Raw genomic sequence first — 25,841 nt, forward strand, 5'->3', positions numbered from 1 at the left:
CTTCCAACAAGACAAATGGGAAAAGGTAGCTGATTCCCTTTTGCTTGGTTAGAATAAATCCAAGGCATGTTCTATACTTTATCCCAGAATTGCCCAATGGGATCATGCTCCTCTTGATCATAGTAATGATAAGGTACTTTTTCTGTCTTCCTTCTCTTCCTCACCCCACATCCCCATTTCCCTACAAAGGTATACTGGCATCACCTTCCAAATAAATCCCACTATCCAGAATTTTTTGTCTCCCTATTTGATTCCAAGGACATCAACCTAAATGAACTACTAATCTTTCTTTTTTATTTTACCCTTATTACCTTAAAATACAATTACTTTTTCAGGAAACTTGACTCCATTTGAAAGCATAACCTTGTAAAGATCTCTCCAGATAATCAAAGAGTTGTATCAAGCCCAGTAGATGATGAGACCAAACACAGAATGTGGTATACCACCTTAAGGTTTTCCTGGATATTTCATCATGGTTCAATTCTCTAAGTACATCAGGATAGGGTTAACTTGCAATTGATGTTGGGTAGTTCTGTGCTTATGCAAAGGGTACCTGGAACCATAGTATTGATTCCTGGCCAAGACTGAAGTGAAATATAATATCCAGTTATTTATAATGTGATGTTGGAAGTCCAAAACTTCCCCCAAGGTATACTGTGCCAGCCTGTCTATGCTGTTTATTGAAACTGAATGGATTAATGGTTTACACCTGTTTACCTGTTCACAAAGCCTGCTTTTAGCTACCTGAGCTGTAGGGTATAAAATTCTCCTCAGTAAGCTTGATTCTTGGCTCCCCTGAGACCAAAGTGTCACATGTGTATCTTGGTGGTTCATGATCTAAAGACTAAAGGCATTGTGTGTAGTGGATAAAGGACCCTGAGAGTTGCACCTAGAAGTTTTGGTCCCCACCAATACTTGCTGGGCTTTCTTCCTTCTGCTGTACCCCTCCTTTTGTTTTATTACAGCCTCTATGCCTTGTGGAGTCTCAAGAATCTTTTCCATTACCTGACACTGTATAATTGCTGCACTGGGCCTGTTTTCTGATGACCAAGGATTCTGAGAAGGGTTTAGGATGGAGAAAGAAGGGTTTTCACGACCCCAATTTTAAAACCGTTTCAGAAAGTTGTAAGTACCGGAAGGCAGAGCTCTGTACTTTGCTGAAGCTCTCAAAATACTGTTTGTCTGAATTATTACAAAAATTTTTCTGAAGATAGGCTTTGAGGTTGTTAGTCCATGCTCCAAAAGGGTTGTTGGCTTCTTGGACCTACCTGCCAAGGTCATTGCACAATTCTTCATCCTCTCTTCCCTTCCTGTGGCTTTGCACATGCTCACTCACCACAAGACATGAAGCCCTCACCTCCAGAGAGCATTAGATTCTCTGGCAAACATTGCTTAAAGCCACATATTCTTGTCTTCGTGTAACATCAGCTTTACGCTGTATTTTAATTTCTGCTTCAGTGTTCCATCTAGGATTGATCCAGTATGAAGTTCTAGTCTTGAAGTCATGCCTGAGTGACTTAATCCACTAATCCTTAAAAAATGTATTGGTTTCTTATCTTGAAGGGCACCCGTCACACAGGCAGCCTCCTCTTGATGGGAGTAACAACATTTTCAGAATTCAGGAACCCTGCTAGGAACCAGAGAGAATTTGCACAAGCATCTGGAAGGCTCATGTCTCCAAGTGTTATGAGATAACCTGTCTAGAGAACCTGAGTTTTCAGGGTGTAATTTTTTTTTCACAACTTGACATCAACCTCCTCTGAGTTTCAGAACCACGCCACAAACAAACACATCATAAACTCCTCTTTGAAACTGAAAGAAAAAAAAGTACCACTTGACAACTATATGTTTAAATACAAATGAGCATACCCTTCATATGGAACTTATAATTATGTCTGGGGATTCATAAACAATATTGGTGGTCATCTAGTTTAATATAGCTGAAGCAGACCCCAAATATATTTTAAATCTATTTATCCCCAATGTCATGTCCCTTAGCCAATTCATCATCTCTTGCTTAGGTGATGGCACTCTGTTTTCCACTATTACTGAGCCCTTAGCTAAACATAACAGCAAGGCCTATTAAAACTGTAATATAAACTCACTCCTCTGCTAATAACTCACCAATAACTTCTATTTTCATAGGAGTACAATCCAGACACTTTTCTGCAAAGTCTCTCCAACTTTGTCTATCTCATGCTTCTCCAAATCTAAGCAATGCATACCTGCTTTCTGAACCTTGAGCATATCTGTCTAGATCCTGGTTCATGGCACATGCAAGGTTTTATCTCAACTGACTCTCTTCCATCATTCAACTCTCAAGCCAAGATTCTCTGAGCGGTCTGCTCTGACACCTCAAATAAAGTAGCCCCGCACTTTGTTATGCTCTTCACTGTGTCTGCCAATGCTATGAACAGCTGTTAGTTTCCTAAGTAAGCATTACTTACTGATTTCCTCCAACCAGAATGTCAGTTCCCTCAAGGCCATACCCTTTTTCCTTTTCTGTAACTACCACATCCCTAGCATCTAGAACAGTTTGCAGACATGTAGAAGCCACTCAGTGAATATATGTTGGATAAATGTACTCTTCTTTTTTACTATGACATATTTTTAGTTTTTTTAAATTTTAATTTATTTATGAGAGAGAGAGAGAGAGAGAGAGAGAGAGAGAGAGAGAGAGAGAGAGGTAGAGACATAGGCAGAGGGAGAAGCAGGCTCCATGCACCGGGAGCCTGACGTGGGATTCGACCCCGGGGTCTCCAGGATCGCGCCCTGGGCCAAAGACAGGTGCCAAACCGCTGCGCCACCCAGGGATCCCTAGTTTGTTTTTTTTTTTTTTTTAAGATTACTTATTTGAAAGTGCACAAGAGTGAGTGAACATGAGCAGAGGGGGGATAGGGGCAGAAGCAGAGGGAGAAGTAGACTCCCCACTGAGCAGGGAGCCCAATGCGGCGCTCAATCATAGGACCCCAGGATCATGACCGAGCCAAAGGCAGGTGCTTAACCAACTGAGCCACCCAGGCACTCCTACATATTTTTTATTGAGATACACTTGACATGTATCATTAGTCTCTGGTATACAACAGGATCTGGTATTTGTATCTATTGCAAAATGACCACCACAAGGAGTCTACTTAATATCCATCACCTCACATAGTTATAAATGTTTTTCTTGTGATGAGAACTTGTAAGATCTACTCTCTTAGCAACTTTCCAGTACACAATACAGTATTGTTAACTATGGTCACCTTGCCACACAGTACATCCCCATGACTTATAACTGGAAGTTTGTGTCTTTTGACTACCATCATTCCATTGATTCCCCATCCTCTCTCCACTTCTAGCAACCAGCAATGTGTTCTATGTAACTTTTAGCTCAGATTTAAACACAATCTGTAACTTATTCCACATGTAAATCAGATCATACCATATTGGTCTTTCTCCATGTGACTTATTTTATTTAGCACAATGCTCTCAAGGTCTATCTATGTTGTCTCAAATGACAAGACTTCCCTTTTTGTGGCTGAATAGTATTCCACTGTGCATATGTGTGTGTACATGATTTAAAACAAAATTTAAAAGAGCAAAAACTGTAACATAATTCATTCTCCTACCTTTTTTTGATGGCTACGGATGAATCAGACTCCAGAGGAGTTTGGCTATTTCTGTTCTGCAACTTTATGTTGGAGTTCTTCAGTGTTCATTTTTCTTCAGTGTTCATTTTGGCAAGAGGTGGAAGCATTTTTGCCACAGTATATTTCTGTAACAACATGGTATCAACATGCGTCAGAAACCCACCAACATTATGCTCCATTTAAAAATAAACCTCATTTATTTCACATTTCTGTACATGCCGCACATCCTTTCTCTACTGTTTCATTTTCTCAGGCATTCAGCTACTGACCTTTGATTCCCTGGGCTCCCCTCCCCCACCCAATCAGTGTTAGGCTTCCCTTAGCACCTTGCCTGCATCTGTCATAGCAATTTCTCACACTGGTCCACTGGGAGTCCAGCTCTTCAACAAGTAGTAAGCTCTATGGAAGCAGGAACTGTACCCTTGGTCTCTGACTCTCTGGGGCTGAGGCCACTCTTTAGCAATTGCATGTTTCATAGAGCTGATTCTCATTATTTGCAGTAGTCATGTTATATAAAGTAGCTGCAAACACCAAATTAGCGAATGCTGAACCCATTGCTCCTACAAGAAATCTAGAATTCTGCAAGTCTCTGATCTCAAAACATGCTCATCAGTCAATGAACACAGCAGATTGTTTTATAGTTTTATGACACATTTAATGTATGTAGTTGATTCATTAACATTCAAGTTAGCCAACAGCACCGGAACTTACACCTGAATGAAAATTGCCAGAGACCATGTATTTTTTCCATGAGGCACATCATACTGAGGAATACTAGACAGCGCTTCAGTACTCTGCTGGGAGGTCATTTCAAACAGTGGAACCACAAGCAAAGGCATAGAAATAGAAAATACACGAGATGGTAGATTTGCAAATATAAAACCCATGAATAACAAAGATTGGCTATATATACACTGGCTGATTCAACGTTATATACAGATCTGTAAGTTTCTAGCCTTGCTTATGGTCCAGCACAGCACTGTCATTTAAATGAGTAAATAATAGATACTACTGATAGGGTACAAAGGGACTAAACATAGATTTCATATGCTTCATAAAAGATCCAAAAATTGAAAGCAGTTATTCTCTTCCAGCCTATTAAAAGGACAAATCCCAGGTCCTAGTTCTTTTCTTCTTCCTGATATTAATCACCACTCATCCAATTTTCAGACAAGTCCAAAGAAAACGTCCCTGAAAATAATTATAGGTTGACAGTCTACCTTATCCATTATGGGACAACCCAAACTGTTTCCAGAAGACGGCTCCATTTTTCTCCTTGAATAATAATAAATACCTGCTTTTATTTCATTATATGCATCAGTTAACTGTAGGTACACAATGTACATACTCAGTATACTTGTATTTTCTGTAAAAATGCCAGTATTCTGTGACATAAAAAATGGAGGTATCACACTTTAAGTTTCGACCTTCCTGTGCATTCAAAAAATGCTTAAGACTTCCTTAGGAACAGGGATTTATGTTTAAAAGCTGTTGCAAGGATTTTTCCCATTAAGTTTACTTCTTAATATTAAAAACTGATTAAATTTAAACTTGATTTATTTGTAGTTCATGGAAAGTAATTTGCTTGTAAAATCATCTTAAAAGCTTGCCCTATGTTTTAAACTACCATTGCTAAGATCAGAACTTGCTAAAAATAAATGTCTTGCATAGATAAAGGGAAATCCTAGATGATTCTGAAAGCTCAGTTCTTGAATGCTTCTCTTGTTTTAACAGGCTTTTAATTTAGTCCAAAATCAGCTAAAACATAAGTAGACAAAACTTCCTTTTACAGTCTTGTGATAGTCTCTTCATATATTTCAGAGTAACAGAAGATAAGCCACCTTGTCAGCAACTGCAATTTCAAGACTGACATAGCCATATGTGTCTCTTACATAACAATAATTCAATATATTTTACAACAAAAAGACCTTGATCCAGAAAAGTAAAACAAAATAAATGCATCTTATTTTTATACTTTATTAGTACCATTACATTATGTGTTCTCTATACTTAACCAGTATTTTGGTTTTACACTTTAAGTTTATTTTGTAATTAGCATTATTTTTATTTTTCTATTTATATAACAAACAACCAAATTAATAAAAAAACATCAGATGCCAGAAATTTTTTTTAAAGATTTTATTTATTTATTTGACAGAGAGAATGAGACCGACCACAAGCAGGAGGAGTGGCAAGCAGACAGAGGACAAAGCAGGCTCCCCAGAGCAGGGAGCCCAACTTGGGCTCAATCCCAGGACCCTGATATCATGACCTGAGCCGAAGGCAGACTCTTAGCCAGCTGAGCCACCCAGATGCCCAGATGCCATAAATTTAATATATGCCCTGATCATCACTAAAATTCTCCTCTCAAATTTCTTTTTCTTTACACATGCTACTAAGAAATCTTTATTTATCTCTATACAGCCATAATTGCCACTATTGACCTAGAAAAAGCAATCTGAATGCTCAATAGACTATGTTAAGATAACAGCGACAATACTCTGAACCTGCTGATAATTTACATCCTAACATGAGGTACTGATGCCAATTAAATTTAATATTTCCAAACTTCAAGAGGAAGGGGGCTGACCTTGGAACCAACAGAGTTGGCTTCAGCTTGTACTAGCTGCACAGTTTGGGCCAATTCATCATTCCTCAGGTTTATTTATGCATCTGAAAAAATGGAGATGGATGCAGTTTTCTGTAACACAAAGGGATCCTCAAGATAAAGTGAAAATGTCCTATGTAAAGTACCTGACCAATAGTGAATAGTAAATAATGCTAATTCTGGTTTTTGTTAAGTACAAAACCAACCCAAGCAGCATTTCAGACAACAGAATTTAGCTGTTAAAACCAAAAATCAGTGACCTGCCACCGGTTTTGTAAACAAAACAAAACCAAGTTATAGTTTACCCACACTTTTTCTTATCAGCAAAATAAGCATCTCTAAATGTGTGTCTGTTATAAAAATAGAGATGGACCCAAAGAAGCATAACTAAGTTTTTCACCCATAATTCTTTTTTTTTAAAGATTTATTTATTTATTTATGACAGACATAGAGAGAGAGAGGCAGAGACACAGGAGGATGGAGAAGCAGGCTCCATGCTGGGAGCCTGACATGGGACTCGATCCCGGGACTCCAGAATCGCGCCCTGGGCCAAAGGCAGGCGCTAAACTGCTGAGCCACCTAGGGATTCCCCTTCATCCATAATTCTATGCCATTTTGTATATTTCATTTTCATAGATTCATAGATTTAATATGGCCCCTTCATATCGGGCTTCTTGACCATGAGATCAAACAAAAAAAAAAACTTCACTCAAATGGCATCTGACTCAGAGAACGGGTATACTTTTGGCTTACCTGCCAATTACTTAAAAAAAAGAAATTCTATTTTATATAAAACAGAAGATTTGCCATCAACTATATTCTATATTAGTACAAATACAAATACTTCTTGTACCTTGTTTTCTCCTCTCATTCAAGAATAAGAGCACTTAGGCAGATCATTTCAGGTAATTTAGATCCAGGATGAAATGAACCCCATAGAATTTTTGTTCCATTATTACTCTTTTATCCACTTCTCCTTGTACCCAGAAATTTGAACATGTGAGTGGCAGGTTTCATATGTGGTCTATGCTATTATGTTAAAAAGAAAAAGACTTTTTTTTCTCTAAGAGAATTTCTCATTAATAGTGAGTTCTGAGCAAATGAAGTTCAATGGATTATGAAATCATGAAAGATGCTAAATAGCATCAGGTCAAAGTCTTCCAACAACTCTGAGGCATTTGGGTAAGAGAAAATAAGACTGTATGGAGAAAACTGTATGTAAGACTGTAATAAGACTGTATGGAAAAAACCCATAATTTATTTCTTAACCTATTTTTTTAAACTAGGATAGAATCTTTCTAAAATCAAATTAATATGGACTATCCTTCTTGAAAATATATCTTCATCACTGTGCCATTTTAAAATACCTTTTTCTTTGTGTATACTTTACAATGTGGATAATTCTATACTTTCAACTAGATGCAGCACTCCTCATCTAATAGGAAAACCCTAGATACACAAAATGGTTTCATTACCAGGTTTGACAGTGTAAAAGCCAAGCAGAAAACAAGCTGGCAGAGACAGTTTAATATAAACCTCCTCTGAGGACTTGCAAACAACATCACATTTGTTTTCTGCTACTCATCTGCCCCTCTGTGATCTCTGTGTCTCTATATAATAAAATATTTATAGCCAGAGCTCAGCATCCCTTCCTTTTTCTTCACTGTTGGAATAAGGGGTGTTCTGCTCCTTGGGAGCGAACAAATAGCAACCCAATAAATTTGAATACATAACTTTGGGGGGAGAAGAAAGCCTCATCCACTGAAAAACAGATTTTCTTTCATTCAAGGCAAGGTAACTGTGACATATGGGACTGCATTTTTTTTTTCAGTAATTATTTATGCACTTGACAAGTGCATGGAATCCCCTCTAGGGAAACTTCTAGGGAGCCTACAGAACTATTTGCTCTCTTTGGATTTCCTCTAATATGGATTGAGCACTATTTTGTTTTTCTTTTCAGGGAATAATGAAGCCTAATTTTCTAAAACTAATCTCATCCTTTCCTACAGGAAAGTATCTTGTTTGAATGTCTGGCCCCTAGCTGTAAAACACTTCCCCCGAGACAATGGAAGGACTGAGCTTTTCAGGACTGAACTGTAGTAGTATTCTCATGTTAATGTTTCTTTCATCTGCAAGAGCAGTTTCTGTGTTGGCTTTTATTTGAGGCGTAACTATTTATTTATGCTAACAACCAAGTAAACAATTAAGTTTGGATATATTGGTTTTCTAGTTGAATAGAAAAGGCACTTTGAATTTTTATTTGCAAGATGCCCCAAGTTCTAGCTACAATGGTGACCACTTGCTTTTCAAACTTGATTGACTAAATCATCTGATATCTGGGATTCCTCATCTCACACTCCTGGTAATGACACACACCACAATTACATAGCTTTCAGAGGGTTAAATGAGAAGATACACATGTAAGACCTTTAGATACTCAGAAGTGCTATACAACATTAGAAGAGTTATTTTAATTCCTAGGTGTCTGAGTTACATAAACATTAATCTGATACAGAAAACAGGATAACAGCTCAAAACTTGATGATAACGGAATTATGAGGATTCTCTAGCTTCCACTTCAATGGATCCAAACTGTCCAAGATGATCCTGCTAAGATTTCCTAAGCAAGATGATGACGTGGGGAAAGAGTGGGAAGAGAGAGATACAGAAAGAAGGGGCCACCAAGGAACCCCAGTTTATAACCACTTCCCTGTCTAAAGCTAGGGTTCTTAACTGGGGGGGTCTTCACTTCAAGTCCCTGGGATCACTTAGATAGGTTTTAAAGGTTCCATTAATTTGGATGAGAAAGAAATTACCTATTTTCATTAGCCTTTAACAGGCAACAAAACTCAGGAATATCCTAAGGAGCTGTGATCGAAACACATAAGCCTTTCGTATCATGTTGTTGTAATTGCTGCAAACACCTTGAAACATCACTTGCACTCATCACTACCACAAATATACGGCAGTTATTAGGTCTGCCATTAGACATTATATTTCTAAATCAAGTAACACAGATCACCGTAACACATTTATTTGATGTTCTGGTAACTTTATGTCAACATAATTAGCTTCCTTTATGACCCTAGGTATTTTACTTTATGCATTTTAAAACAGTATATTGTCATCGTGGTCACCTTGTGATTCCACTCCTAGGTATCTACCTATCTACCCAAAAGAAGTGAAAACCAACACTCAAATATTCTGGTACAGGGATGTTTATAGCAACATTATTTACAGGAGCTGAAAGGTAGAAACAATACAAATATCCATTAACAAATGAATGGATAAATAGAATATGGCATTTTTATACAACAGAGTATAATTCAGGCATAAAAAAGAATGAAGTATGCTCCATGCTATAGTGTGGATGAACCTCAAACACACGCAAGTGAAAGAAGCCAGACATAGTCACATGTGGTATGACTCTACTCATATGAAATATCCAAAATAGGTAAATCCACATAAAGAGAAAGCAGATGGATGCTAACTAGGGACTTGGGGGTCACGGTTATGAAGAGAACTGCTTCATGGGTACAGGGTTTTATTTTCAAATGGTGGAAATATTTTGGAGCTAGATGGATGTGGCAGTTGTATAACTTTACATATATTAAATGCCAGTAACTTGTCTACTTTAAAATGGTTAATTTTATGTCATGTGAATTTCATTTTGACAAGTAAAACCAAACAGGATGTTAAAAACTGGCTCCCAGTCTTCCTGAGACAGCCAAAGAAGTCAACTTTCAACTATAGTTGATAATTTTGTATCACTGGTTAATTTTTAGACTGGGAAAACTTAACATTATACATCTATTGAACTGTGCATAATTGTCCCATTTTTTTGTTACCTGTATGACTTTATACAGGGTTGGCATAAATTATTGCACATTGTTCAAAAGGGAACTAGCAGATCACATCAGCATTGTTGTCAATTCCTTGAAAGTGGTAACTGTAGATGGATAACTTTTGCCATAAAACTAAATGCCTTCTTAAATCAGACCTTTTGGTCAAGGACTTTGACTCTGGAATATAGGTAGGGAGATATTAAATGTAAAATACAGCAACAGAAATCTGAATATTGAGAGTTTTTGTTTAGATTCTGAAATTATCTAATGATAATCTGCAAGTAATGAAACATTGCTCATAATAGGTCTCTGCCATTTATTTCATTTGTATATTTTCCATATTGAAAACATTTCCAATTATTTGATTTTAATTTGTTGTAGAACTTGAACCTACAAAGCTATGTATATTGCCACTGTTTAAATTCTTGTGATACAGAACTCTTAAATTTTTTTTATGTTTTATAAAATCAAGCTTTAAATGATGACAAAATAAAGTTAAATATGTATGTTTAAAAAAAAAAAAGCCTCCTCTTCCTTTGGCCCAGCTGAAGATACTGCCCTTATTCCACAGTTATGCAAATTTTCCTAGCATACCAGAGCACCCCAAGGTCTGAAGTTAAAACTAGCAGGAAGTAAGGATACAGCCAATGAACATTAAGCTTGCTGTTAAACAATTCATATTTACCTCTACATTTTTTAAAAGATTGTATTGATTTATTTGAGAGAGAATAAGAGAGAACATAAGTGGTGTGGGAGGAAAGGAGGGAGAGGGAGAAGCAGACTCCCTGCTGAGTACGGAGTCCCATACAGGGCTTGATACCAGGACCCTGGGATCATGACCTGAGCCAAGGGCAGAGGCTTAACTGACTGAGGCACCCTGGTGCCCCTATATTTTTCATATACTCTTACAGATATATTCCAGAAAAGAGAGAATGATCAAAAACTTTCCAGGTAAAGGTGGCTATTAGCTATTATAACAAACTACACATTTTAAATGGCCAGAAGCAGCAGACATTGCTTTGTTAACAGTAAAGTTTCCCCATGCTATCTATCAGTTCTCCCACGTACTATTTTAGGAATATCTTCATGTTAGGTGTAACGCTCCTAGAGCTTTATTCTACATCCTTTGTTATTTTTTTTTTCATTCAACAAATACACATTATAATATCCACTAGTAACACATGTTATGGAGAAAGAAAAAAAGTTGAGCAGGAATGAGAATGACAGAAAGTTACTAGAAAAGGAGATCAAGAAAAAAACTCCCAAGAGGTGACACTGGAACAGAAACTTGAATAAAGTGAGTTTGATACTCATCAATATTCATTTGAGTAATAGACAGTGAGATCAATAGTATTCCATGCTAGGGAGATAGCATATGCAAATGTCCTGAGGTCATGAATGTTCGTGGAACAACACTGAAGGTCCATGTGGCTACATTGGAGCCAGTGAGGAAAGAATGGTATAAAAATAAGGCAAGAGCAAGTAGCCATTAACCAGACTGTGAATGCCTAATAGGCCATGGTTAAGATTTTGCATTTTATTGTAAATCTGATGGATAAGCCATTGCAGAGCTTTGAGCAGAAGATGGCATGATCTAATTTACATTCTAAAACTATTCATAGATGTAGTGGAAACACAACACGAGGGCAAAGTTGAAATATTAATTAAGAGGCTATTTAGGTAGTACAGGCAAAAAAATGATAGGAGAGACATGGAAAAGCAATCTGATTTTAGATACATTTTGAAACTACAGATGACCCATTGATGGGCTGGCTATCGTGCCAGAAAAGGTACTTCAGCCTGAGCCAGGTGGACAGGAGTGGCACTTACTAAGCTGGGAGGCATTTGGAGAGCAGCAGATTTAAATGGTGCTGTTGTTCATCTGAATTATTATGACAAAATATCACAGCCTGGATGGCTTATATACAACAGAAATTTATTTCTCACAGTTATACAAGCTGGAAGTCTGAGATCAGGATGGCAGCATGGCTGGGTGATGATGCTTTTCTGGGTTGCATTTTCACATGGTAGAAGGGGCGAGGAGCTCTGTAAGATCTCTTGTATAAGCACACTAATCCCATTCATGAGGGCTCTACCCTCACAACCTAATGACCTCCCCAAAGCCCTACACATTTCAACACATGCTTTGTGTAGAGGACACAAACATTCAGACTACAGCCATGTGTTGGTCAAGAAAATCAAGGGTTTAGTTTGACACATAAAAGATTTAATTGCAAAAGATGGCCCAAATTCTTTGTCATTCACTGTATCCATGCTTTTCACCAAGTAACATTTTAGGTCCCTCCCTCTCTCCCTGGTTTGGCTATGTGACTTGATTTGGCCAATGGGATATTAGCAGCCTTCTTGTATTTTCAATGACTTGTGCATTCTGACTTTTCTTGCGTGTCTTCCATTACCATGCAAACATGTCCAGGATAGCTAGATGCAGAAAAGAGACATAAGGAGAGAAACAGCATGGCCCTGATCACCCCAGCCAAAGCCATCCTAGATGAGTTAACAGATACCTGACAAACATATCCAAGTCCAGCTGACTACTAATAGAGCCATGGTCAACCTATAGTTGCCCCAAGATGTATAAGCAACCTAGCTCAGATCAACTGAACCTTGCAGAGTTGTGAACCTAATGGACGTGTAAATAACTGTGGCTGGTTGTCATACAGCATTTTCATGACAATATATGAATGACACAGGATATTCCTCCTTTACCCAAATATGAGAAATACACTTCATCCCAGCCCATCCAAAGAGCCTGTGGCTTTTAGATCCTGTTCTTATATTCTAAACTGCTTGTGTGTTACAAATAGAATGCGGTAGGAAATTAGTAACAAAAACTGAATCATAAATAATGAACAAACCATAAAATCCAGACTCCCTCACTTGTATAGGCCCATCCCAAGAAAGGCCGAGCCTGAGTGACTAAAATTAGGTTTTTAAAAATTTATTGGTTAGGGAAGTTTATCAAGTTTTTAAATATGGAGTATATTTTAAGAATTATTGTTAAATTCAAGATATTTCTCTCAAGTGTAAGATTTTAGAGCATTTTAGGATTTCTCTGGATTGCCAACATTCAACTACTAATTTGTCATCAATACCCTCGTTGACTTGGCTTTTAGTAACTTTCTTGCACAATAAGGAACAGAGACAAATGTATCATGAAACTAAAGGCTCAAGGCCATTCAATTGTTTATGGACGTCAAGACCCTGAAACGGACTTTAGCAATATGTTCACATGGTCGTATTTTCACAAAACATACAAAAGTAAGATATTTTAACAGTAGCTGGTTAAGACAGCTGTCTCTTTACATTTCAACTTCCTACATTACACTTTCTATGTGTTGCGGTGGTGATGGTTATTTTGAGGTTCTAGCTAAGGGGGATCTTGAGCTGAGGATGCATTTGGTTTGTAATTAGTGGGCTATATTCATGAGTTTTGCAGTAAATTACCATTAAAGTTCAGTTTTTGTTGGCCATCTCAATGCACCAATGGCTTTCAGGAATTCTGCAACACCTCCATGTACCGCCTGACCCAGCATCACATCACAGAGACGCAGGACTTGAAAGCACATTGCAGCATAAGTGTGCCGTACAGTTCTGGATGTGCATGGAGGAAACTTGGCTTTTAGAAAGCTTCTTAAGCTCTGCAACATGGGTACAACACTTCATACACTAAAATGTACTTTCAAAGATTCACCAAATTTTTGTTTAGAAAGTTGATAAGGTTTGAACATACCATCTAACTGCAATCTGGTACATTGCTTTCAAAGTATCATTAAAACAAGTGGAATGCTAACACTCCCTGCTTCAGTTGTATAAGAAAGGTAGCTTTTTATGTCATCTTTATATTTATTAAAGAATGGAGGAAAACTAAGAAAAAAATTAAAATAATATGAGACAAACAATTGAACTAAGTCAACAAAAATCATTCTGACATTGAAGCCTCTGGTACTAAAAAATTTTCAGACTTTGGTTCTTGTTTGATAATTCAATAAAGAAGGATCAATCATGTGAATACTGGAAAAACACTAAAATTCTTCCTGATTTTGCACAAATGAAGATTATGAAGAAAAGATAAAACCTATCACAGTCATAACAAGGAAGACATAGTTGAGTAAGTGGTGATGCAGTTCATCAAAGGGTATTTAAGATTAGTATTGCACAGCAAACTTCAAAGACATTGGAATCTTAGGCCTTCTGTATTAAAAAATGTGATAAATATTTTCCAAAGTTTGATAATTTCAAATAAAGTTTACATGTTATTATGAGAAGCCATATGCTAGAATACACTTTTCTAAAGTGTATTTATGTAAAATAAATCTCAGCTTGACAGAAGGGCTGCATTATGTTTCTATTTGTACTATAAAAAGATATTTCAAAAATTTTTATATGTATTTATTTTTTGAAGATTTTATCTATTTATTTGAGAGAAAGAAAGCACAAGGTGGGGGGGTGGGACAGGGGAAGAGGACAAGCAGATTCCCCTCTGAGCAGGGAGCCCAACATGAGGCTCCATCTCAGGACCCTGGGATCATGATCTGAGCTAAAGGCAGACAGTTAACCAATTGAGCTACCCAGGCACCCCTCAAAATAATTTTTATATTTAAAGGTAAAGAGATAAAGCATTTCAGCCAAAATGTATATGGCTCACGGTATTACAGAGGTGGAATAGGCAGTCTACTAAAAAATATATATATTGTGTGATGTTTCCATTGTTAGCTTTTTAGCTTTGCAATTTGTTATGGATTATTTCCACTTAATTTTGTATCCACTGGCACTCCTTCTAAAACTCATGGATCTTTAGATTTACAGGTCTTGTTTGCTAGGCCATTGGCTACTTTTCCTTATTATGATTGCTCGAAGTTTAAATTTAAAAAGTTAACTAAAATGTATACAAAGCAGGATTATCAGTTCAATCAAATTATAAATGTCACAGTTAAAAAGCAGTAACTTTGATGACCTTGTCTGTCTTTGTAATGGCTATACACAGCAATTTCACTTCTGGGTAGTGTGTGTCAATATTGAAATCCTGATAAAGGTAACTGATTCTAAGTGAAATTGAAATTAATCAAATGCATGACAAAGTGGAATACAGAAAATTTTTTAAGCAAAGAAAAATATGAATAGAGCTTTGATTATTCGACTGAAAGAAAAAACGCATAAGGATTTTTGATCCTTTGGTTAAGGTGGTATCTGCCATGTAGTAAAAGGTTACTATTTCTCCCCCTCTGTGATCAGTAAATACCTTGGGCAGATAGATACTTTGTGACTGGGCTTCAGTTTGAGAAGGGTCCCCGCCTGGCCCTACTCCCAAAGTGCAATATGGCACCCAGCCTTTCCAGCCTGCCACCACCCCGCCCCTGCCGCGCTGTGACCTGCGTGTTTGTGCAGATGTCTCACCTTGGCCTGCTCCAGTCCTGACACCCTCCCCACACAGGCCCCCTGGGGACAGGGAGCTCAGAGCAATAACCATACCCCCAGGCCCTGCCCAGGAGGGGCCCCTCCCCACCACCTCCCCACAATCCCCACTAGCCACCTCCAGAGAGTTAACTACAAAAATAAAAGAACCAAAAGGAGTGTGGGGAAAAAAAAAAAAAAGACACACACACAAAAAACCCTGTTCTCCACAAACTTCAGCCCATTAACTTTAGCAGCTGTCAGTGGATTGTATCTGCCACAATGATTACTGGGGTATTTGCCTAATGGTAATGTTCTTTCTTCTCTTACATTGGAATTTATTTAATTCCATTTATTTAATTGAAATTCTTCCCTAAAGGAGAACTGACCCTTCATTCTATTCAATTATTTATTTATATCCGCACGTTCTTGGGGATTTTTTTCTCTATGGGTTATAATTCAAAACTCTCATTATATATCTGGTTGCTCAAATTATCCCAGTTTTGTTCATTTGGAACGCTGTCAGGTTGGTTCATGTGGCCTGTGGACATGCTCTTGTTCTTTTGAGAGTGTTACTTTTTTTTTTTTTTTTTTTATGATAGTCACACACACAGAGAGAGAGAGAGAGAGGCAGAGACACAGGCAGAGGGAGAAGCAGGCTCCATGCACCGGGAGCCCGACGTGGGATTCGATCCGGGGTCTCCAGGATCGCGCCCTGGGCCAAAGGCAGGCGCCAAATCGCTGCGCCACCCAGGGATCCCGAGAGTGTTACTTTTTAACAACACAAATATTTTGGACAGTACTCATATTTTCCCTGCCCCAGGCATGGGATCAATTACTTTTGCAAAGAGCCCTGGTTTCTTTTATCGTTAAACCGTGTTAAGAAATCAAGATCTGAATGCTAGGTATGCTTTTTTTGCTAAGAGGTCATTGACTTTAGGCTCTCTCTGTGGACAGAGCTAGGAAATGCATGTATGCATACTAACCCATGCATATACACACACTTGCATTCATGCATATCTAATTATAAGAAACCATCAGAAAAATCAAAATTGAGAGATATTCTACAAAATAATAGACTATTAGAGTTCAAGTGTCAAGTTCATGAAAGGAAGAAATGAACAACTGTCTTCCCTTGGAGGAGACAAAGACATGACAACTAACTGTAATTTGGGATCTTAAACAGAAAAAGGATATCAATGGGAAAACTGATGAAATCAAATAACGTTTGTAAGTTTACTTTATAGTAGTTGACAAATTACAGACCGTGAGCCAGATCTGGTCTGCTACCTATTTTTATAAATAAAGTTTTATTGGAACACAGATACTCTCATATGTTCACATACTGTCTGTTTTGGTTTTGGTTTTGTACAATGGCAGTTAAGCAGTAGTGGCAGATACCTAAAATGTGGCAAATATTATCTGGCCTTTTACAGAAAAAGCTTGCTAAGTTCTGGCTTATAGTTTTACATCATTTTTAAATTCCTATTTTTGGTAATTGTACTATAGTTACAAAAAATGTTAGCATTAGGGATGAAAGGTAGACAGAAACTCTTTGTATTATCTTTGAAACCTCTCTCTACATCTACAATTTCAAAACAATTCAAAAATATTTGAATTAAATGCTAACACATAAAATTCAGAAAATTTCACATAAAATCTCTATGTAAGGTTTGTTTTGTTTTGTTTTTTGTTTTAAGCCAGGACGTTTCATAAAGTCCAACAATCAAAGTAAAATGAAAGTTGGGACCTGTGGTTAATGTGTCAGATACTGCTGGTTATGGACTCACTATTGGCTTCCATGACACTGGAACTCTAATTTTGTATGGTACAAGGTGTCAGTTAAAGACCATCTTTCCTAATCTCTATGATAGCCAAGGCTGGTCAATAATAATAAGTATTTCAGTGAGACTTTAAGGAACCCTCATTAGAATACTGTTTTGCACTCCCCTCTTTCTACTGCCTCTTGCCTGGAAAATCAAGTTTCAGTAACTGTTTTTGACCATGAGGTAAAAAAAAAAAAGCAGTTATGGATCCATCGCTACTTCAAGTAGAGCTCAAAAACAGAAGCTTATGGTAGATTTATTGTGACCAAATTTTTCATGCATCTTGGTATTCATACGCTTTGCAACAACATCTCCTATCAAGAAGTAGAAACTGTCTCCCAACCTGTTTAACCTGGGCTGGCCTTATTACCTGATATGGTCAAGAGAATGTGGCAGAAGTACCAGAGAATCGGTTCTGAACCTAGATCTCAACAGGCCCTGAGTGGCCCTACTGTCTCCTGAAAACCTTGCACTGAAATATGAAATATCCCGTGCTAGAGAATGGTGAGAGGTCATGTAAGGTGGGACCCATTTGTCCTAGCTGAGGACATTCCAGAGGTAGGCCCCCTAACATAGAAGAGAACCAAATCAAGATGAACAGAGCTACTTACTGAACCCAATGTTGACTGCAGATGCAGGTGAAACCAAGACCAGAATTTCTCCCAGTTAATCTATACAGTGAGTTTGGGATAGTCTGCTATGTGGTGTTAGTGGCCTCATATAAAACCTACATCTCTGATAACCATGAAGTTACCACTGTGGCCTGAGAAGCTTCTAGCCTGAGGTCATTTTTTTAAAGTAAACTCTATCCCCAATGTGGGGCTTGAACTCATGACCCCAAGATCAAGAGCTGCATGTTCTACTGACTGAAGCAGCCAGGTGACCCAGCACTTTTATAAGAGAAAAAAAGCCATCTTGACTAAACTACTTTTATTTTCAATCTGTCTTTCTTGCCACCAAATAGAATTCCTAATTGATACATAAGGGGCATGGCTGTCTACTTTTCTACAATTCCCATGCATCATTCGTCATCCTTTTATGTTACCTTCCTTGTCCCTATGGCACTTGAATGTGTGACTTCTATTTTACAGCCACATTTTTTAAAAAGAGGAAGAAAGAGGATCTTTTGGTCTCTCTTTATATTTGAGGCTCACTTAATTTAGTGGATTTTTTGAAGGGAGCATATTTGAGGATAATTATATATTTTGCTTTATAAAACTCATACCATACCCCAAACCACCTGAGCTGGTAGCCTGTGGCTCAGGACAACCGCAAAAATCCTCATGGGAAACAAAAGAAATAACTGAAATGATGTTGTTTTTTTAGAGCATTTGAAACTCACTAAAATTCATGTCAGCCTCCCTATGTTGTCAAGTGCTACTGGAAGTTCAATGAAATCCCTTTAGAGAGAAAACATTTCTCCTGGAAAAGAGCAGGCAGACCAATCTGCCTTCAAATATTCTTACAAAAAAAAAAAAAAAAAAAAGAAAAAAAGAAAAAAGAAAAAAAAAGAAAAGAAAGAAAAAAGAAAAGAAAATCCAGGCTACAATTTCTTTTAACATATGTACATAGGACTATCAAAAGAATTCCAAATTTCAAATAAACACTAAGCACATTGTCCTAATTGTTGTAAAAATGTACATGTAAATTAATTAGCTATGTGTAAATTATAATAGACTTAAAGTAATTATTAACATAGTGGTTATTTAAAATATACAAGAAGTGGGGCACCTGGGTGCCTCAGTCAGTTAAGCATCAACCCAATTTTGGCTCAGTTCATGATCTCAGGGTCCTGGGATCCAGCCCTATGTCAGGATCTACTCTCAGTTCAGAGTCCACTAAAGATTCTCTCCCTCACCCTCTACCTGTCCCCCTGTTCATGTTCCCTCTCTCTCTTTCTAGAATAAATATGGGTGCTTGGGTGGCTCAGCTGGTTTAGCATCTGCCTCCAGCTCAAGTCATGATTCCCGAGTCCTGGGATTGAGCTCTGCATCAGGCTCCCTGCACAGGAGGGGAGTCTGCTTCTCCCTTTCTCTCTGCTCCTCCTCCCTACTGTGCTCACGCTCTCTCCTAAACAAACAAGCAAACAAACAATTTTTAAAAAGATAAGTAGGGGCACCTTGTTGGCTCATTTAGTTAAGCATCTGCCTTTGGATCACGTCATGATCCCAGGGTCCTGGGACTGAGTTCCACATGGGGTTCCCTGCTCCATCGGGAGCCTGCTTCTCTCTCTCTGCCTCTGCCTGTCTCTCATGAATAAATAAAATCTTAAAAAAAAAGAAATCTTTATACAAGAAGTGACAACCTATCAAAATAACAGGAGCAATTAATTATATTACTAATGAAAAGTAGAATTTTATCCTTTTATATTTACTATTTTATTTTATTTTTTTTAAAGATTTTATTTATTTATTCATTCATAGAGATGCAGAGAGAGAGAGAGAATAGCAGAGACACAGGCAGAGGGAGAAGCAGGCTCCATGCAGAGAGCCCAACGCAGGACTTGATCCAAGGTCTCCAGGATCACGCCCTGGGCTGCAGGCGGCGCTAAACCGCTGCGCCACCGGGGCTGCCCTATATTTACTATTTTAAACCCAACAGCTGTTTCTAACTAAAATTACCACCAAAAAGATGCTTCAGTTTATAACTGGTATTCTACTGCTATGTTTTCAGAAAAAAATTAATAGACATATTCTCTTATGCAGACCTTTACTCTTTCATATTATCTCAGGTACATGAGAAACACAAGAATATCAAGCCCATGTTTTAAACTTAGGCATTTATCATTCCTTTCTGCATGACAAAAAACGTAAACAAAAAAATATATAAGCATGCTCAGGAGTGTCTTAGGCTCTAAGTGTTTTATGTTCCTTTGCAAAACAGAAAATCTCTTAAAATCTGAAAAAAAAAAATACTGTGGATGTGTTCTGACATGGTATGCTGACTCCATTGGAACGAATATACATGGACTTCAGCACTAAACTACAGGTACCAACAACCACTATTAACCCAAGCAAGTGACCATCTATTTCACTGAGTTCTTGATTGCTGAGTTCGTATTCTTGTCAGCTAGTTTTCTGTGCCAACCCTTTATCTAGTGTACAGGGACTCAGCTTTATCCAGTGTAAATCAGATTCTGTATGTCAATGACTGATAGGAAAAGTCTCTTGAAAAAAATACCTCAAAGTCAGAACAAGGAGAATTTCTGTGCTGCAACATATAGCAAGATGCAATTCAAAGAGTGCCCCGTGGATACTAACATGATGGCAGAGAACCTGGACACCATTTTGCCAGGTCCTATGGCATTCATTTCACCACATTTTGGTAGAACCTGTCTTCTTGGTGAAGAAGTAGGCTCTAAAATAGCACTGCCCAATAGAAACATAATGTGACCTACAAACATGTGTCACAAATATAACTTTAAATTTCCTAATAGCTGCATTAAAAAGGTAAAAAGAAACAGGTGAAATTAATTTTTACAATGTATTTTATTTAAATATAGCTAAAATATAATTTCAGCATTAATAAATATTTTCACTTATTTTTTTTTCAAATCAGTCTTTGAAATCCAGTGTGTATTCTGGGATAGTCTCCCAATTTTGTGGTTATAGTATCTCTCAATTTGTAGTAGCCACATTTAAAACTCTCAGTAGTCACTGTGATTTACTGTGATCATTAAAAAATCTAAAGAATGACAGTAACTAGAGAAGAATATTTCAAATACAATGGGTAAATGAATTTTCCAAGAAAAAATTGATAGAAATTATACTAGCAATTCAAAAGTTAACACCAACTAGCTGGGTTTTTATTTTAGTTTTTAAATACACTCATTTCAAAGCAGATTCTTTGCAGGTAGATAAATTATTGGGACATTAAAGTATGCCAAAATAAAACCCATTCAACTTTAGTGAAACATCCCAAGAAAAAAATGAAACACATTTATTTATATACTGCAACATGGATAATAAAATACAGGAAGCCTGAAGTTAATATAAAACATCAAAACTAATAGCACAATATTATAATCATAGCCTCCAATCCAATTATTAGTCTTTAGATCAGATTTATCTACACTAAAAACAGACATGGGAATATTTTTTTTTCAGAGTCAAATTAGTTCATTAAAATGATATATATATCCAGTATATCAAATATAAGGCATAGAGGTCTGGTTGCATGTCAAAAAGCCATAATGTCTCCAAGTAAAAGTAAGCCCTGTACAGAAAATGAAAAATCTTTCTAAAATTTTAAGTAAAGGCATTTATTTTTAAACAGCTTAAGTACTCTAACATCAATGAAACATTGCAAGCATCAAGACTGTCAAATTACCTGGTAACTCAGTAACATTGTGTGCTTCTCAGAGTAGATTTTATTTCATGCTTTATTTTTTATTATTTAAAGATTTTATTTATTTATTCATGAGACAGAGAGAGGCAGAGACATAGGCAGAGGGAGAAGCAGGCTCCATGCAGGAAACCCAATGTGGGACTCGATCCTGGGACTCCAGGATCACTCCCTGAGCCAAAGGCAATGCTCAACCTCTGAGTCACCCAGGTGTCCCTCAGAGTAGATTTTAATTTGCATTCCAGATATTGTGAAACAAATAATTGGCACCAAACATAAATGGCAAATTTAGACATTTAAAAAATTTATCTACTATTTATGTGTTCATTGTAGAAAAATTGGAAAAACATAAAAGCACAAAATAGTAAAAAAAAAAAAAAAATCACTCAGAATCCCAGCACCTAAGTCACTACTGACATTTTAGTCTATATTCTTCCGTGCTTATGCTAGTATAATCATTACTGACAAGTCTTAGTGTTATAATAAGCTCATGTGGGCTCTCTTATAGATCTGACTCTCTTAACAGAGCTAATAATTCCACTTGGCACATATATACCCACACCATTCCCTTCTCCTCCACAGCTGTCTACTCAAAGGTTGTACAGAATTCAGGGGCACTCTGATCTGAAGTTCATCTTTCAATGGTCTTCTGTCCATTTTCTCTCACTCCATCCCCCTCAACCATATCCTTAACACCTATACAGTAAGATCTCGGTCTATACATACTTTTTTCTAGTTAGTTCAAAGCTCTGTACTGCTCTCTTAAGATGGGGATTCATACCAGTCTACTTATTTATAACCCTAACACAGAATTATTAGGAAAAGACACCACCTTCTCTCTTCGCTCTCACTAATAGCATTGCTACTGGCTGATAAACATAACCTTTTGGTCATATTTTAGTGGGGTTTACTTTGTGCCTGAAAGAATCTACTTTCTCAGATGAATCTCTAGATTCAACAATAAATGTTTGTCAAGTACTTAAAAGGGCAAACATTGGGTTTAGGACCAGACAGTGAATTGTAGATGAAGCAGACATGATCTTCTGGCCTCTTAGAAGTAATATTTTAGTAGAGAAGATAGTTTACAATCAAGTCAACAGATAAATTCATAATTACATACTGGGATCAATGCTACAAAGGCAATGAATATGGATGTTGAGACAGAGAATACAACATTGCCTATCTTAGTTTCTGACACAATGATCTATTTGAAAGACTGGCAAGAACTCAAGAAGTTCCCCACCCACTTCATCAACACTGACCTTCTGCCCAGCAGCAAACCACTGTGCTAAAGAGACCAACAGAACTATCTGCTTTGAGAGACAACAAACTAGTTGCAACAATTTTTGAATCAGTGACCAAAAGTAATCCCTAAAGTAATTTAGGAAGCTTCTATTAGACTCCTACTATAATAGGGGAATGTCTCCCTTTAACATAATTGTGGGTACCCTGCCTAGGAAGCTGATCTCAATTATGCTTAAAAAAAAGCTATAACTGCAAAGTTTAGGACACATTTTTGTATTAGAGAGGATGGAAACCTGAAGAAATTTTTGGATCTTTGTTGAGCAAAGGCACTATCCTAAATGTGCATATACACAAAGAAGGCCTACAGTGTTGATGGGATAAGGCGGAGAGCTAGTTTGGCCCCCATGGAAGAGTAAAAAGAATTTCGAAGAAGTGAGTAGGCAGCTGGATAAATTAGAGAGAATAGGGGAGAAGTAGGGAGACAAACAGAGACATAAACTCTAATAGAGAATGAAGGTGGGAGACAGGAAGGACAATAAGACCTAAAGAGAGATATATAAGGAGAAAGAAAAGGGAGAAAGACATAAAATAGGCATCCACACATGCACATGGATTCACACACAGAGAAACACACAGAGAGAGCAGGGGATATAAGTGGGCGAAGAAACTCCAAGACAAAAGATAACAAAGTTGAGACCAATACTGTAAGTACACAGCCACTGAGAATTCCCCCATGGCTAAGAACATTTGATGTGTCTAAAATATTAATAACATTAAATTTAAAGTTCTCTCTCATTGCTATAATTTCTTTCTGTGAATCTTTAGTAAAGTCTGCTAGGAATTTTTTTTTAGGGTTAGAAGTGTTTTGACAAATGAAGATAGAACAGAGGTAACCATAGTGGGGCAAACAAGCTTATGAGAAAAGATGTTATCAGATCCAAAGGCCATGGAAGAATGAATAGGAGAAACAGGCTTCCCCATGTGCTGCCCTGGGAGTGGTGAGTGAACTGCCATTCCTCAAAATTATTCTTGAGAAAAATTTATGAGATATATAATACAATATAAAAGAAAAAGAATTCATATTTATTGAGTACCTGTTACCTCTGTGCTTTATAGATACAATCTCATTCTTCAAAATGACCCTACCAATTGGTTCTACATATTTTGATTTTTTTCACATCAGAAAACCAAGAGTAAGTTTCCGGGCTGTGGTGCAGGGGAGAAGCCAAGAGAGGACCAGCATACTCCCTAAGCTGTAGGACCAAAGAGAGCAAAGCAGCTGGCGTTTTCAGCAGGAAATACCAGAAATGAGAGACAGCAAGGGAAGAAGAAGGGAGGGATAGTGAAAAACTATACATCAACAGATTTAAAAACCTCAATAAAACGCAAACATACACATACAAAGTAAACACACACACACACACACACACACAGTATGCAGGCACTCTACTTGTGTATTTAACTATACCTGAAATCTACTGACCCTCCAAACCAGCTACACTAAATGGCAACTCTAGGGACATCTAGATGAAGTCTCAATTCTGATGGCAATATTTGATTGATCTAGAGTCTAAACAGGATATTTGGGCTATACCTTTGGCCAGCCAAGGGGCATTTATATTGCTCAAACACAGTGATACAGAGAAAATCTTAGCAGAAGCCAGTGGAAAAAAAAGATACTTATGTACAGAAAAACTAGAATAAGGATGACATATTTCTCATTAGGAACTATATAAACAAGATCATAGTGGAATACAATCCTTAAAGTACTGAAAGAAAAACTGTCAATCTAGAATTTTCTATCTAAAAAAGTTTACACCATTAAAAATGAAATAAAATATTCTGAGAACCCGTCTCCCCCAAATCCCTGGGACAAATAGAAAAGAAATAGCAAGAGGCATCAGACTTAACCGTATCAATAACCACATTAAATGTAAATAGTCTAAATACTCTATTAAAAGGCAGAGACGTCAGACTGAATAAAAAAAGATCCAACTATATGCTGCCTACAAGGAACACATTTTACAGATAAATAGACAAATGTAAAGACTAGAAATAGATATGCTAAAACTAATCAAAAGAAAGCTAAAGTGCTATATTAATACCACAGAAAGTAGACTTCAGAGCGAAGAATATTACCAAGATTAAAAATGGTCATATTGTAACAATAAAAGGGAAAATTCATCAAGACCTGACAATATTGAATATTTATACATCTAAACACAGTTTCAAAATATATGAAGCAAAAGCTGATAAAGTTGTAAGGAGAAATACACAAATCTATAATTATTGTTAGAGACTCAATGCTATCTTCATAAAGGTAACTTAGTAAGCTTACAGAAGACTTGAACAACACTAACAACCAATTTGACCTAATTAACATTTATAGAATACTCAACCTTGTTGGTTGAAGCAGAATAAACATTCTTGACAAAAACACATGGAATGCTTATCAAAACAGACTATGTTCTGGGCCATAAAATTAGTTTCAATTAGTTTAAAAGGATTCAGTACAAAGCATGACTCATAAAAAAAAAAAGATTCATACCAAGTACACTGACTATAATGGAATTAGAAGCAGTAACAGAAAAATCTTTGGAAAATTCCAAGTATTTGGAGACTGAATAATGCAATTCTAAATAAACCATGGGTCAAAGAAGAGATCAAAAGAGAAATGAGAAAGTATTTAGAAGTAAATAAAATTATATATACATGTGATTTTATAGGTACACATATAAAATTGTGGGATATAATATAAACACTAGTGAGATATCACAATAATAGTACCTAAGGGAAAACATATAGCACTAAATTATAAGAGAACTTAAGAAAGATCAAATTGATAACCTCAGCTTCCACCTTAACAAAGTAGGTAAAGAATAACAAACTCAAAGTAGAAGAAAGTAAATAATAAAAAAAATCACTG

The 25,841-nt window shown here is 37.0% G+C and overlaps 1 protein-coding gene across 1 annotated transcript in view; it reads right to left on the reverse strand.

Annotated features, from left to right (window-relative positions):
* PAK5 (p21 (RAC1) activated kinase 5) overlaps nt 1-3,724 on the reverse strand; it is a 156,269-nt gene extending 152,545 nt beyond the window's left edge. Inside the window, exon 1 of the mRNA XM_055304136.1 lies at nt 3,615-3,724. The gene's annotated coding sequence lies outside the window, so the exon portion shown is untranslated. The remainder of the gene's footprint in view (nt 1-3,614) is intronic.
* Nucleotides 3,725-25,841: the final 22,117 nt, after the last annotated feature.

This window comes from Nyctereutes procyonoides, unplaced genomic scaffold, assembly GCF_905146905.1.
Source record: "Nyctereutes procyonoides isolate TBG_1078 unplaced genomic scaffold, NYPRO_anot_genome, whole genome shotgun sequence".
NCBI lineage: Eukaryota > Metazoa > Chordata > Mammalia > Carnivora > Canidae > Nyctereutes > Nyctereutes procyonoides.